We start from the raw sequence: 14,104 nt of genomic DNA, 5'->3' as shown, positions 1-14,104 counted from the left end.
TGTAAAAGAATGAGTAACTTCCAAATATGCTTATTTCTATTCTCATTCCTGTTTTGTGGTAACTGATGATTTCTGAGTGTCTGTGTTCAGAACTACTCACCAGGCAATTTCTGTAAGCTTTCTTCTTTGCGGATGACTTGGGAGAAATATGTTATGAGTGAAAATATTTGGGCAATGCTGGAGAGACATAACAGGTCATCTGTGTGGTGCTGTTAAGTTGTGTCTGGGTGAGCAGAACCTTACACTCAGATTTTTGGGAAATGTACAGGTTCTGAGTTGGATCATAACTTTTTAAAAATAATCAAGGATCCACTAAAAATTCATTGTTTGTTTGAAAACAGTGCCTCAAGAAAGCATCTTTCCTAGAAATTTGTTGCAAGTAAAGACAAAGTGAAGATAAACACTCTTCATCTGAGCAAATATTCATAGGAAATTGGCTGTTGATGTGCGCTTTGCCCAGCAGAATTCACCAAGGTGCGTTTGGGAGTATTCTACCCACTCAACTGTAATCTTAACGCAAAGTGTAGAACTAAGTATACAGTTACCATTTGAAAAATCGCTTAATATCTTTTCTGCAAATTTTCTAATTTGTTTAATTAAAACTTAGCACTCCATTTCACTTCATTAGATCCATTTAATTTCCATGTATCTAAGCAGTTTTTCGAGTACATAATTAAAAGAATAGTTTTAATAAAATCAGCACTTTCTGTACATTAACATGCTCAAGAACAGGATCTGTATTTTCTTGTTGATCAGCATGTGATAATAAAAGCATTAATGTAAAGTAATAACAAAGAAAGAACCTGGTGCTGCTCAAGAAGTCCACCCTGAAAGTGCCCCCCCCAGGTGCTTTGAGGGAATGTAAGATCTGTATGTTTTAGTGGAACTTTTCAGGAGGAATGAATGCAGCAATAATCCTTGATACTCACTTTTAACAGGGCAGTAGGGATTCCTCATGAAGACAAATAGCCTGTGGTGAGCATCTAAGAGTTTGGGTTTGGGTGTGTGGGTCCCAAAGTACCATATAGAGGTGGATTTCATTAAGCCAGTTTTTACAACTGAAGGAATTGGGATGTAGAAAAAATGACTTGCATATGGTCGATCAATAAATTGGAAGCAGAACTAGTGGGGTTCCCAGCAGTTTTCTTTGTCACGCTCGGTCTGAGAGGAGATGAGACGAGACTGTGGTGGTTCTGTTGCCTAGTGGCTACAGCCTGTGGATGTCTGGAGGAAGAGAGAATGTTTTAGCAATCGATATCTGTGTGGGATGAGGATTAATCCCATCTGCATTTTCCTCTGATAGGCCAGTGCTGTGACTGAAGGGAAGAAATGACCCCACGCCTTGATCGTTGTCTTAAAGGAATAGAAAAAGCTACATGGATATGTACTATATAGTTTCAGTCTATAGCTCCTTCTAAAATGTGCATCAAATATAGATGGAAAGTTGAGGAAACAATGGCTTACCCCACAACAGTAGCTTCTAACCTGCCTGATGCTCCCAAGCCCGTGAGACTCATATAATGAAAACTAATGTATAGTACAACAGCAAGATGAATCTGGGTAGTCTTGTTCTCTGAACTCACACTAACTTTGGTGGTCTTTGCAGCTGACTTTCAATATATACTTTTGCTAAACTTCTATGCAACTGGAATTTTGTATTCTAGTACGTGTACAATGTTGAGTAGGGACTAAATAATTCACTGGTGTGTTTGGGAGTTCTGTATGTGCGTGTGTTTATGTATGTTTGTGTGCAAATATTTGAGGGTGTTACTGAAAAGGAAATATGATAAATAGGAGCATACACCCCTGCTTCTAGTCTGCTGCGACGGCGGACAGCTGTCTTGCAGACCTTTTCTTCCAAAGGCTCCAGACTGTGTGCCACATGCTGTGTTGTGTTGTGGCCACAGTATACATCACAGCACAGTTCACTGTGTGCCTTACAGTACACTCAGTGTACGGTGCCATAACAAACTGTAGCAGGTTACTAAAAGCCCATAAGTTCTGTTCCACACAAGGAAGATGAGTGAGATTAAAGGCATAGTTGGATCCACTTAGGCATTTAGATGTCATTTTAATTCTATGCAGCCTCAGAATGAAACCAAAGTAAATGTAACTTTCGAGTCCTTATCTGCTCTAGATAGATATTAGCAAAGCTCTTTCAGTATATGAGCACTACATTTTAACGTAGTTCTGTAAACCCCTTTGTATGTCTTTTTTTCCTGAAAAGGTTGTAGAAACTCAAGATATATCTGACAGTTCACTTGCAATGGATGTAATTAAGCAAAATTAAGTAAATTAGATTACTTCTAATGTATTTTCATGCATCTTATGCAGATTCTAAAGAGTTATAAATGGCTTGGTCTAAAGGCAATTGAGGGTAATGGGAATCTTTGGGCCTCAGGTTAGGCTCTGTAAGAGTTTTTCGTTAATAGAGAGGATCAGAGTATTTTTATGGCACTCGAAAACTGATAGGATTGATACTTCTGTTAATAAAACTCTTAACCAAAGCTTCTCTTTTCTCAAATGTCAGCTGTAAGGATATTGGCAAAAGCTGTCAAGGCTAAAGGATTAGTTATTCATCTATTTTCTTTCTGGTCTTTCTTGATGCACCCTTTCAGCTGTAGATACAATGCGCTTACTTGTTCTGAGGGACTTTCTCCATGTTAGTCCCGGTCCTGCAGTGGTACTAGGTGTGCTGCGAGCACTTGGCCGTTGGATCACCTGAATCACGGCACCTACACCATTTTCCTTGTGGCAGGTTGTGGCAGCTGGTGTGCAACGATCAGACGATCCAAGCTAAGCATGCTTATTTGGCAGGAGGAACAAAGCACAAAAGGAAGAAAGACTTTTGACAGTAAGCAATGTGTACATCTGTTTGACATTAAAACTGATCAACGCATGCTGGGAAACCGAAGACCTAACTTGTACATGTATTTATGCATCTAGCCTCTGCTGCGTGTGGTGGGACCTGGGCCTTAGCGTGCACTGGCCCCAGCCCTTGGCAAGCCCCGTCGATCTGCAGGAAAGGAGGGGGCATGGTTGATCCCGTACTTGGCCTTGTTTTTCTTTGAAAGTTACTGTTAAACTGGTGGAATTAGCAACCACGCTATAACCCCCTGCAGTGATAAGCTGCCACAGAGCAGCTCCGGTGCTCTTGCCATGCTATTTGAGAAACTCAGTCCCTAGCTGCCCCTGCAGAGGAGTGTGCTCTTTGAACTGCACTGGGGAAAGATGGGTGTGTTAAATATTTCAAACTTAAACAGTAATTAGCAACATTGTTCTGTCTTAAAGTGATTCGTTTTGAGAGCTCCTCTGGCAATCGCTGTTGAAGTCCTGGCATTAACTTTGCCATGCTGCAGTCTCTGTTTCCATTCTGTGTTTGAATGGCAGCTCATTCTGCAGGCTCAGTGGGGGGGAATTATGACGCTATTCAATTAGCCAGGTAACCTCTGAAGGTTTGCTAATGTACGTATAAAATAGAAATCTGCTCTTAAAACTTTTCTCTGACATGCACAGTAATTTCAGGCACTAAATAATGGTTATGTAATGTACAGAAGGCAGCCCCCATGGTGGTATTCCAGGGATGGGTTTTGTCCCTTGCATACCAGGAGAGTGCTCTTACTGGGTCAGAGATCTGAGACCAGAACATTAAGCACTGTCTTTTATGAGAAGGTGTTCCCATGTAAAATGGGGCATGTGGAACTGGCAGAACAAGAGTTATTTAGGACCATTTTGTAGCAATAAGCAAGGATAATAATAGGTGTAATTCCAAAGATGGCAAATAATACGTGCACAGAAAATCTTACTGTAGTGGAATTGAAAGCCATATATTTATATGGGTTATGTTAGAGATAAGTATTCCATATGAGCAAGGAACTACACCTTCAGGATGCATGATTTTCTCTGCCTGTTCCTCTTATTTACAATGAAACAAAAGAACAACATTTAAACTCCAGAAAAAAGGAGTATGCAAGACTCTCTTGTTGACAGCTGACATCTGCCAATGTGCAGGCAAGCTATGAAGGAAGAAGCCTGTTTCATCCTTAGAAATGTTGTGTGAAAAAGTCCTACCCTTACTAAGTTGTGTACTCCCCAAACTGGGGAACTACCTGCTGCAAGGTCTCCATTAGATTTCACATCACAGTTCCACTACTTTATTCACAGTACAAACTATTGCTTCTGATGATGTGTGTCCTGTAGATTTCGTTTGCTTGCTTTAGAAAGTTGCCTTCTGGTTCATTTCCTCTGTGTTCAATATGAACTGCTGATTTAAAAAAAATAATAATAATAATAATAATTATGTGGGGTCTTAATACACTGTAGATTTTGCCAGTTTCTGGGACTGGACTTCTCTGTCTCAAGCTTCATAAAATGGAATTGTGGGAGGGCCAGAAAAAAAAAAAAAGACAAGTATCATCTGTAACAGGTATTCCATATTTCAAGGAAATTAGAACAAATTACTCACTAGAAGTGATGCTAATAAATTACAGTAGGTGTAAAGCATTCAGAACAAAGCAGTTATGTAACGGTAGAAATCCCAAATGTGATGTATTGCTGAAATACAGGCTTGCTGAGCATGAGCTTGCTATTGTTTTCATAGTGTTGCTCCTGCTATTTAAGTTTGCAGCGAGATGATGTGTTTCACTGAGAAGCTGCTTGAATGAGTAGATGAACAAGAGTATTCAAAACATCAGCTGCAGAATTCCATGTTTTACCTGTTAAAATAGACTTGAGGTTTGAAAACAAAAACAAGAACGCCCCCTTGAAGGGTTTTTTAACATGCCACAAAGAACTGTCAGTGTCACTAGGAAACCTTCTCATTTTTTTTTTAATATTTGCAGCAAGTTTTCCTATTCACCCTGCCTTGGCTATCATGTGAGTAATGGTGCTAATGGAAAGCTCAGGAACAACGTTTGGATGCATGAAGGAGTGGCCTGGGAGCCTGAAGTAAATAGAAGCCAGGGCTGTGCTGGCTTTTGCTTGTTCATTCCTCAGTAGTTCTTGAGCTGAATATTGTCAGGTTTGTTTCTTCAGTCTTTAATTTGAGTGGGAAATTCAGCACTCCTCCCCGGTCCCCCAGTCTCAGCTCCGTTGTTTCCTGGCTCAGTCTCCAGTGTTGTGTTGAGGCTCTGACCTCGTGTTCACTTAAAGTAAGCTGGACAGATAAAAGCTACAGAAGTTGATTTAACTTTTTTTTTTTTTTTCTTCTAGGCTTCATTTAGCTTAGGCAACAAAGGGTGCCATTTGCCAAGCTGTTAGGTGATGACATCTCTCAGCTGGTACTGGGAGGCTGGGGGAGGAGTGTGTTAGGCTGAAATGTGTAAACAAGTAGCTCATTCTCATAACACAGGGAAAGAGCAGTGTCCTGTAGTGGTGCTTGGGCTTGACTCAGAGGTCAGCTTTGCAACTAACAACAGAAAACGTGAAGGTATTTCATAGAGTACAGGAGCACAGCGAGTGACCCAGTAACTCAGCACATACAACGAGGAGTCTGCAATAGCAGAAAGCTTTGGCTGGCTTCTCCAATACGGCCAAGAGTAAAAGAGTGTGTGCATAGCTGTGCTTTCAGAGTTCAGCTGCAAAAGGGCTGCAAGCGCAAGAAGCTAGAGCTAAGTGTGGATGGGCTGTGTTTTTGCTAGGCCTTATCATTTCAAGGGAGGATGTTTGTCAGGGTGCTGCTTAATATAGCCATTGTTAACAGGGAGCTGCGTGGGTACTGAAGTTAACCTCACAAGCTTCCGAAGTGTCAATATTGCCTGGCCTGGAGCCTTTCGTCAGTTTTCAAGGAGCCAAACAGAAGTAGCTGGGTGGCTGGGGCAAGGTGGTGTGTCCTGCATGCCCTGCATCTCCAAAAAGCCACACTTCTTCCCACCTGCTGCTGGGGTGCCAGCACAGCACACCTCCCCTCTTCCCTGCTGGGCCATGCTTGGCCTGCTGGTGGCTTCCTGCTCCATTTACCTCGTCTGTACTGGGCAGTGATGGGGATCATCGTGCTCCTTCAGTGCTGCTGGCAGGTCCAAACTGGCAAGTTTCTGGCTCTGTTTAAAACTTATCCCCTGCGCTATTCCTTCAGAGCAGAAAAGTCAGCGGATTGATCGCAAGCATGTAAGACAATCTTTGTTTAAAGAAGAGGAGAGTTATATTTCAGCATTTTTCTGACAATTATAGTAATCAAGCTAAATTATCCATAAACCAGAAAAGAGTATCAATTTTACGTTTGAAGGAAAGTTTTTTATTAAAAGATAGTTTTGTTTGGTATTTTATGCTGAGGATATAACCACTTTAGCCACCCAGAAACCAGACTGTGGTTTGTTTTTTCTTTATTATTGCTTGGCGAAGTTATTGAGGAAAAATATCAGAATGTGAGGCGATTCCAAAAGAAGTTTTCTTGCCCTGACTCAGTAATTCTGTCTTCATGGATTTGTGCCTTTTGTGGGTTGTCACCGTGGCTATGCACCTCCTTTAACAAAGAGCTCTTTAAAATAGGGAATAAGCTCCTGTTGTACACCTGGCAATTATTTGGGGCTATCAGCGAGGTGGCAGGATGCTGTGAAGGCACAGGCTCCTAGCTGTGCCTTGTTCCTTCTTCAGGTTGGCTCCTGTTGTCCCAGCAGCATCCTCTCGGTGCACTGGTGCTCCTGTTCCTGTGCATCTGCAGCCCCTATGCTGTACAGAAATCATAGGTTTAAAAGCATCCATAGTATTGTGAAATTTGTATCTCTGCTTTTTTGTGAGTGGCTAATGAGACTCGCTCTTTATTCCCACTTTTCCTAAAGTTAATCGTTATGAGGAAGTCACCACATAACTATAACAACAGTGCAGTTTTGGAGATGAAGGGGCACAGCTTTTTTAGTAACTTAACTACCGAAGCCTTCCTTAAAAGGAATAAAATGTTCATGCACCTATAGTAGACAGCAGTATTCTTGAAAACACGTTCCCTCTGCGTACTTCGAGGGAAGTCAGGTTCAAAACTTATTTCTCAAACACATGCAGTGACTGGTTGAACTCTTCCAATTTATTTTGCTGAAACTTGCTTTTTTGAAACTTGTGTTCATTGCCTGTGCAAATAACAGGTTAGGGTTCTTTATTCCAAGCATAATTTCAATGGCTCCCCTTTACTATTTATTTCAAGGATTACATTGTATTCATTTCACTTACCAAATAAAAAAGACCATTCCACTGAAATCCAAAAAATAAACCAAAAGCAGTGTAAATTATTTTTGTAACATCTATCTTCAGCACTGAATGGAAGAATAGAGTCTGGAATAATTCCTGCATTGAAAATCAAGACATCTGAGTTCGTCTCTGGCTCCGCTGTTGTGTTTTGGTTGGGGAAATTGTGTGATCTTTCAGCTTCACTCTGTAAAACTAACAAATGGGCACAAGTGTTGTGAGACACTGAGGTGTTTGGAGCTCCATGACAAATACTAAGCAAGTTAAGAGCAATAGTTTCAGTTGCTAAATGTAGGGCTGTGCTTAATGATAGTCTGTGATTTATTTAATGCATTTAGCATTTTTCTTTCTCCATGCATCATTCTGATTTATACAGTTGTATTCATGATTGTGTAGGTATCTGCAGTGTAATTAGAGAACAAAGTTCAGGCAGTGGGTTATTAATGAATGACTATAAATATCATTTAATGCGTATTTCTTGCTCATAAACGGCTCGTCGTCTAAATCACATGTTTTTTTCTGCTTATTGGTTAGATTAAAACCCAAGAGACTAACAATTACTATCCAAACAGCAATTTTCAGCTAGTGAATGCTTTCACAGATACGTGCAGTCAGCTGAATACTTGTGAGCGCCACATTACATGATCCTTCAAAGGAAACCTTACAGGCCTTGTGCTTAAAAATGATTAATTGATTCTTGTATTATTTGGCTATCTTTGCTGGCATGTCAGACTTATTCTGTAGCACCTGATATCTGAAAGGTACAAGCTTTCCTTATTTTATAGCAGTAAAGAGCAACTGCAATTACTCGGAACTTGGTAATGTACAAAGGCAACCAACAAAGCGTAAGGCCAAGCACTTTAAAGCAGGACACACGCTAGCTTCCTCTGCTCTACCTGCTGGGCCTCGGCTTCATTTGTCACTACTGGTGCTTTGTTTCCAGCACAATATCAGAAATAGTATTCCCTTGCACACTCCACCGCTACAGATGACAAAGGGAGGTTTTTTAATCACCTTGCTCTCAAACTATAAAATAGCTCTGTCTAGAGAGGGCTGCACAAATGGTTGCATCTGGGCTGTGGGTTTGGAGACCCTAAAGAACTGTTAATAGCTTAAAACGGAGGATTTCACATCTTTAACTTGCTCGAGTGTTTTTAGTGTTCTGGTTTGATTAAGACTTAAGTTATTCATTTGCCTATCTGCCTGTTTTTTTCCCCTTGGGATTATGTTTATAGTCTCCCCTTCTGAGGAGAAATTGCTGTCTTCTCTAACCTCGGAATAGCATTTTCCATCTGTCTCTGCATGCCTGGTTGTTGTATGAAAAAAAGAAAAAACAACCAAAAAACCTGCTTGTTATCAGTGCCTTCTACATTTTCTCTTGTTTTTATATAATCTTTGTGAATTTTAGGTACTTACCGGGCATCCCGTTCGTGTAAGTTTTAGTGCTTTGTCAGTCTCGTGAAACAGCTCTAGTACTGACACTGCCTTACAGCCAGAGGGTCAAGGGACTTTCCAGTGGTCCCAAAGAGGTTTCTGAAGCCATGGCTTGATGTATTAGCCCAGAATCTGGGATGCTGCTCCAAACTTTTTTTCTCTAGCATTTGAAAGCTGAGCTAATGTTGGGATGATTGGTGTAAGCCTGTTTCCTTTTTAAGGATACAGTTTGCCCTCCTGGGAGGTGGACTAGTGAGTGGCTCTCCTGAAGGTGTATGAAGAAGCTGCCTTGCTCAGGGGGGTAACTGAGTTGAACTCTAACCACTGATGCTACAAAGTAAATGAGAAGGCTGTCATGGTCTGCATACAGATGTGTGTATTGCATGCCTTTGCAATTCCTAGTAAATTATTTAGGGTTGACGTTTTTATATATGCAGTAAAAATATTTGGACTCCCGTGACCATTGGCATCACCAGCGTGCTGTATTTTGTTTGTTGGAATTCCATCTATGAAGTGAGAAATGACATTTTAAGTAACTTTTCGGGGTCCTTACTCCCAAGTCCTAACTGAAGCTAGGATTTAGTCCAGTGACTCTGGGAATCTGACTCCACTAGAAATTTAAGTATTTGGCTTGGAGTGAGGGATGTTCCTGCTGTGTCCCCTCACAGCGGAGGTGCTGGGAGGCTGACACCTCCTGGCTCTGTTCACGTTCCCTGTGTTGTGTTAGTGAACTCAAAGAGGTTTGGCATTAGAAAGAGCTCATGATTTTTGAAGCCTAGAAAAAAAATACTGCTTTTTATAGACTACTCTCATACCTATTCAGAGAAAAAGAGGTCTGTTTGCAGCCAAATATCAAAGAAACTTTGGGTGAGCACAGGCAAATTGCTAAAATTTTCATTGGTAGAAATTTCTGAGAAGTTAAAAAAATGCCAAGACACATAAATATTGTATCGTATACAGGATGTAGCAACTTATTAGAGTGTGTAGCTGCTTACTGAGGCATGTCTGAGTTTCTCTACCTCACAGCTGTACTGAACTTGTAAGAATCTACCGTGACTTTAAAGCGCAAAAAACAAAGCAGATCCATAGTCTCCAAGGCTGTGAGTAAGTGTCGAGTCCAGCAGGTTTCACTTGCTGCGTGTTTCCCTTCTCTTGAATAAGTGGAAGCACAAAATCTGTGCTCTCCTGCCTTGCTGGGTTGTTAGAAATGGAATGGGGCCTGGCCCCAGGTTCTGTGCCCAGCTCACCCCAAACTCAGCTCATCTGTTCTGTTACCTGGATGCTTAACCGAATGTATCGTGCCTTGGGCTTCAAAATGGAAAGAGCAAAAGCAGCATGGAGCGGTATTTGGAGATGCTCCGGAGGGGCTACTCATGTGTTAAGCTGTTCTTCAAAGGGGAAGGATTCTTCCTAGTAATGCTCTTAGCCAAAATTTGTTGGTGGGATTTTCAAGATGCCTTGGAATGCTAGCACGATAAGTCACTGTTGGCTGTACAAATCTAATTATCTCAGCTTTTTCTTTTTTTTTGGCAATGCTATTTTGTTTTACGTTTGAAGCTCTTAATGAAGTGCATTGGGAAAGAGATTACATGATTTATGTAACATTTATTTTCTTTTATTCTTTGTGATCTGCCTTGTTATAAACCATGAATTGTTTAAGTGCTTTTTTGCTTTGAACTAGCAAGAGTGGCAACAGATCTTGTTGGGTTTTGTTCGTTTTTTTCTAAACGAATCTAAAACATGACTTATGTACCAGACTGCTAGCCCTGCGTCCTCGGGTGAAGGATGCCTCTCGGGTGATCCCCTCCTTGTGAGGGTGAAGGAGCAAGTCAGCTCCTCTGCCCACCTTTGGAGTCACTACTCCACGGGGAATCAATGCAACGGGGAATCAATGGCAATTTGCTCTTGTGGCATAATGACAGTATCACAGAGATGGAGCTCTGAGTACTGATACATTTAATTGGGCAAAGAATCTCATGAGAACGAAACAAAGGGCTTAGCCTGGCTGCAGGTGTGCATGCTCAGTGTGAGGAATTGAATGCTCCTTTTCAGGTTTCTTTGGAGTTTTCTCCTCGTCTCCAACTGGAGGTTGAAGAAAACCTTGATGCCCTAATGGTATTTCTTGTTCCTGACGGGCAGAGTATTCCTTCTGCTGTGGAAAGTCAGCTAGCTTAGGGGTAGCAAAAGGGTTTACATCCAGTTTGGGGAATGGTGACCAAGCAAAGCCACTGAACAATGAAGAATTTTCTTTAATACAGTCAGACATATAACTAATAATAAAATAACTACAGCGATTATACTGTTCTATTTAGTGGTAGTTAGCAAGTGAAAAGTGCACAAATGCCTTACCAGCATATTATAGTTAATGATATTCCTGAACTGCTACAGTTGAGGAAGGCATCAAAAAACTAAGGCACAAAAAATAAAATAAAATAAAATAAAGCTAAGGCTCATCCCCAAAAGCAGAAGTTATTGACAATTCAACTGTGAGAGGCAGTGGGCTGGCTGTTACCAGCTGTGCTGTGAACCTGCTCATTTTCATCACACTTTACCAATGAAGGTGGACAGGCTTATCCTCATTTTGCATATGAGGAAATAGAGGAAGCGAGGGGAAAATGGGTTTTGTTTGAGCAGTGTGAGCAAGCTGCTGGCAGAGCTGGAGAGCACAGTGAGTCCCTCTGAGCCCTCCTGATCTCAACGGGTTGACTTTTAAAGTTAAACATCTAGAAAAGACGTATTTTCTATGTATATATACACTGTTTACACATTTCTGTAGGTAGGAGTTGGTATTAAATATCAGAATTCTTTTGCTAGTTTTGAACTTCAACTAGACTTCCAGCCTGAGAGATGTTTCCTAGATCCATTTTCACAACACAACCAGACATTCTGTCTTCCGCCTGTAAACTGCATTTGAGCAACTGTTGACCTTAACTGTGAAGGAAAGAGTGATGGTGTTTGGATTTTCTTTTCCTCCCTCTGAAATCAAGGAAAAGAAGCAATTCAAATGTTAATTGAGGAATTTGTTCATGTAAAGGGTCAGTAGCTGGGGTTAGTACTGAAAAGTATTCTTTCTCTTAACAAAAATAAATACAGGGTGCAGTTAGCATTAAGTAGTGCAATTTGGTGCCTCAAATGTTTTAGGAACTTAAAACATTTTCCTTAGGATTTTTTGACACTGTAAGGTAGTACCAGCAGTCTTATGCCATTCAGCTGACTTTGAAAAATGACACTGTAAATTCTTCCTTGTTACTTGCATTTTTGAGGGCTAGAATATACAAAGTGCCAAGCCCTTGTCTCCTACTGAGTCAGTGTGAGTTGAATGTGCATAGGAGACATTTAACGTGGACAGCCAGGCCTTGTGGTGTTTTTTTTTAAAGACTAATGTGGGATGTCATCTATCTTTAGATTTACTGCTAGATAGTTTATTTACATAAATGCTTTGCACTCCTGACAGTGCTGGCTGAGCAGTGTAAAATCTCTTCGTATCTGGTTTGCAGGGTATCCACGTACTGCTGCATTCCTCTTTTCTACAGGAGTAACACATTTTCCCATTTGTTGTAACTTCTGAATCACACCCGTAGTTCGGTGGCTGTTCCTAAAGACAGCAGAAGAAATACTGGAGTGATGGAGGGCCCTTCATGGCAGCCTTGCTGAGCACTACCCTAGGTAGCTCAACCAAACCCCTCAGCTGTAGGCCAGGTATTGCTGTGCGAGTGATACTGAGCTCACAGTCTTCCATCCTCTGTGTGAGGTAGCCTCCGTGCTGTAGGCTGTAAAATGATGACAACAGCCTGTAACTTGCCTGAGCTGCAAGTGGAAAAAAAACAGCCATCTTGGTAGCCAGACTTACTCTGATCAGTAATTCCCTTGTACATGTAATGCTCCTCTAAGTTTTGTTTTTTAGGAGTGTGATATTTTGACTGAATATCTAGCTTGACCTTTAAGATATGAGAACACAAAATTGATAAAAAAAAAAAAAACCAAAAAAACAAAAAACAAAAAACCCAAGTCTTCAATCCAAAATCTATCTTGGATTAAGTAAAGCAATGAATTTCTATATACATCCAGAATATTCTTTCTAATACCTGATATTCTATGTAGTGTTGGCCATCTCCAACATGTTTCTAAAGTAACTCTTAATAAAAAAAAAAAAAACTAACACATGTAACGTGTACTCTGTTTCATTGCAAATTTAGCATTATCCGTGATTTATTTCTTTGTTTGTTTACAGAGAAATCTACTGCTGTTGCCAGAGCTCTGTGATTTCTATCAAAAGGTAAGAGCTACTTTGTTCAAAGATACCTGAATGATATTTGTCAGTTCAATATAAATCTGGTTTTAAAAAAGGGTAACAATGATACATAAAAACAAAATTTAATGAAAAGAACTCGCATTATGGGTGAATTTCATGAATCATGTAAAGGTGTGCATAAAAAATTGAATATGTACACTTTAGATCTCCGATCTAATAAATATTTCATTGGATTAAGAAATGCACTCTTGAAGCTTACCTGTATATAAAACATAAGAATGCATTATGGAGGTAAGTAAGGTACTCTGTCAATTAACACACTTGTGTATGTCTGTCACTAAATATATACATGTATCTTCTGAAATTGTACAACCACCTTAAGTCTAGTAATTTAAAAATGTAAGCCTTTGAGTAAAACTAACTGCTGGGGTCACTAAATACTTGCATAAAGTATACACCATAGAAGAGCAATGTAACTGTGGGATCTGCTAATACATGCACTGAAAATATGACCTCAATGCTTGAAGTTGTCATTATAGGTGTATGCTTTGGGGTAGCTGAGGCTTGATTCTGCTGTCACTGAAATCAGAGCTGAGATTACAACTGATTTAGTGAAAGCAGAGTTAGTCCAGTGTCTGCTGCTTTTGACAGGCTTGTGGTGAAACTCCGAATAAGCCATTTTCCTGCAGGCTTTAGAAAATCCTGCGGTCCAGAAAATGCCTTTCTGGATCATCCCCCCACCTGGATGGGATGATGAGACTTTTGGGAAGGGCATTGCCTTGGAATTGGTGTTGAACTTCTAAAAGTCTGTACCATGTCACCTGTCCTGCCTCCTGCCAGCACAGTGTTTCTGGAGGTGGCTCCCTTTGGTATTAAGTTGTTTTTGCTTTGGGTTTGGTGCTCCCTCTGGTCAAGTTTGATCCATTTATTTTAGTTCAGTCTCCCATTTACAGTGCTCAGAGGAGTGTTGTGATGGGAAGTATCAATAACATATTGAATGTTTCTATGGACTGGATTTGAAAAGCCTAAGCACCAATAATCAGCTCCATTTCTTCAAATTTTATTGATAGTGCATTAGCAGATGAATATTGCTTTTGTAATATCCAATACCAAGTGTGTGAAAGTGCTAGCAGTTCAGTATAATAGCAGGGAAATGGCTCTTCAATAAAACAAAAGAAATTTTCACATCTGAGCAAACGGAGTAATAAACTGAGTTATCAGCTGCTGGGGTGAAGAATTCTGCAA

Source organism: Aythya marila (assembly GCF_965140915.1).
Source record: "Aythya marila genome assembly, chromosome: 12".
NCBI lineage: Eukaryota > Metazoa > Chordata > Aves > Anseriformes > Anatidae > Aythya > Aythya marila.
The sequence above is the reverse complement of the archived record's forward strand: the minus strand, read 5'-3'. Positions refer to the sequence as shown.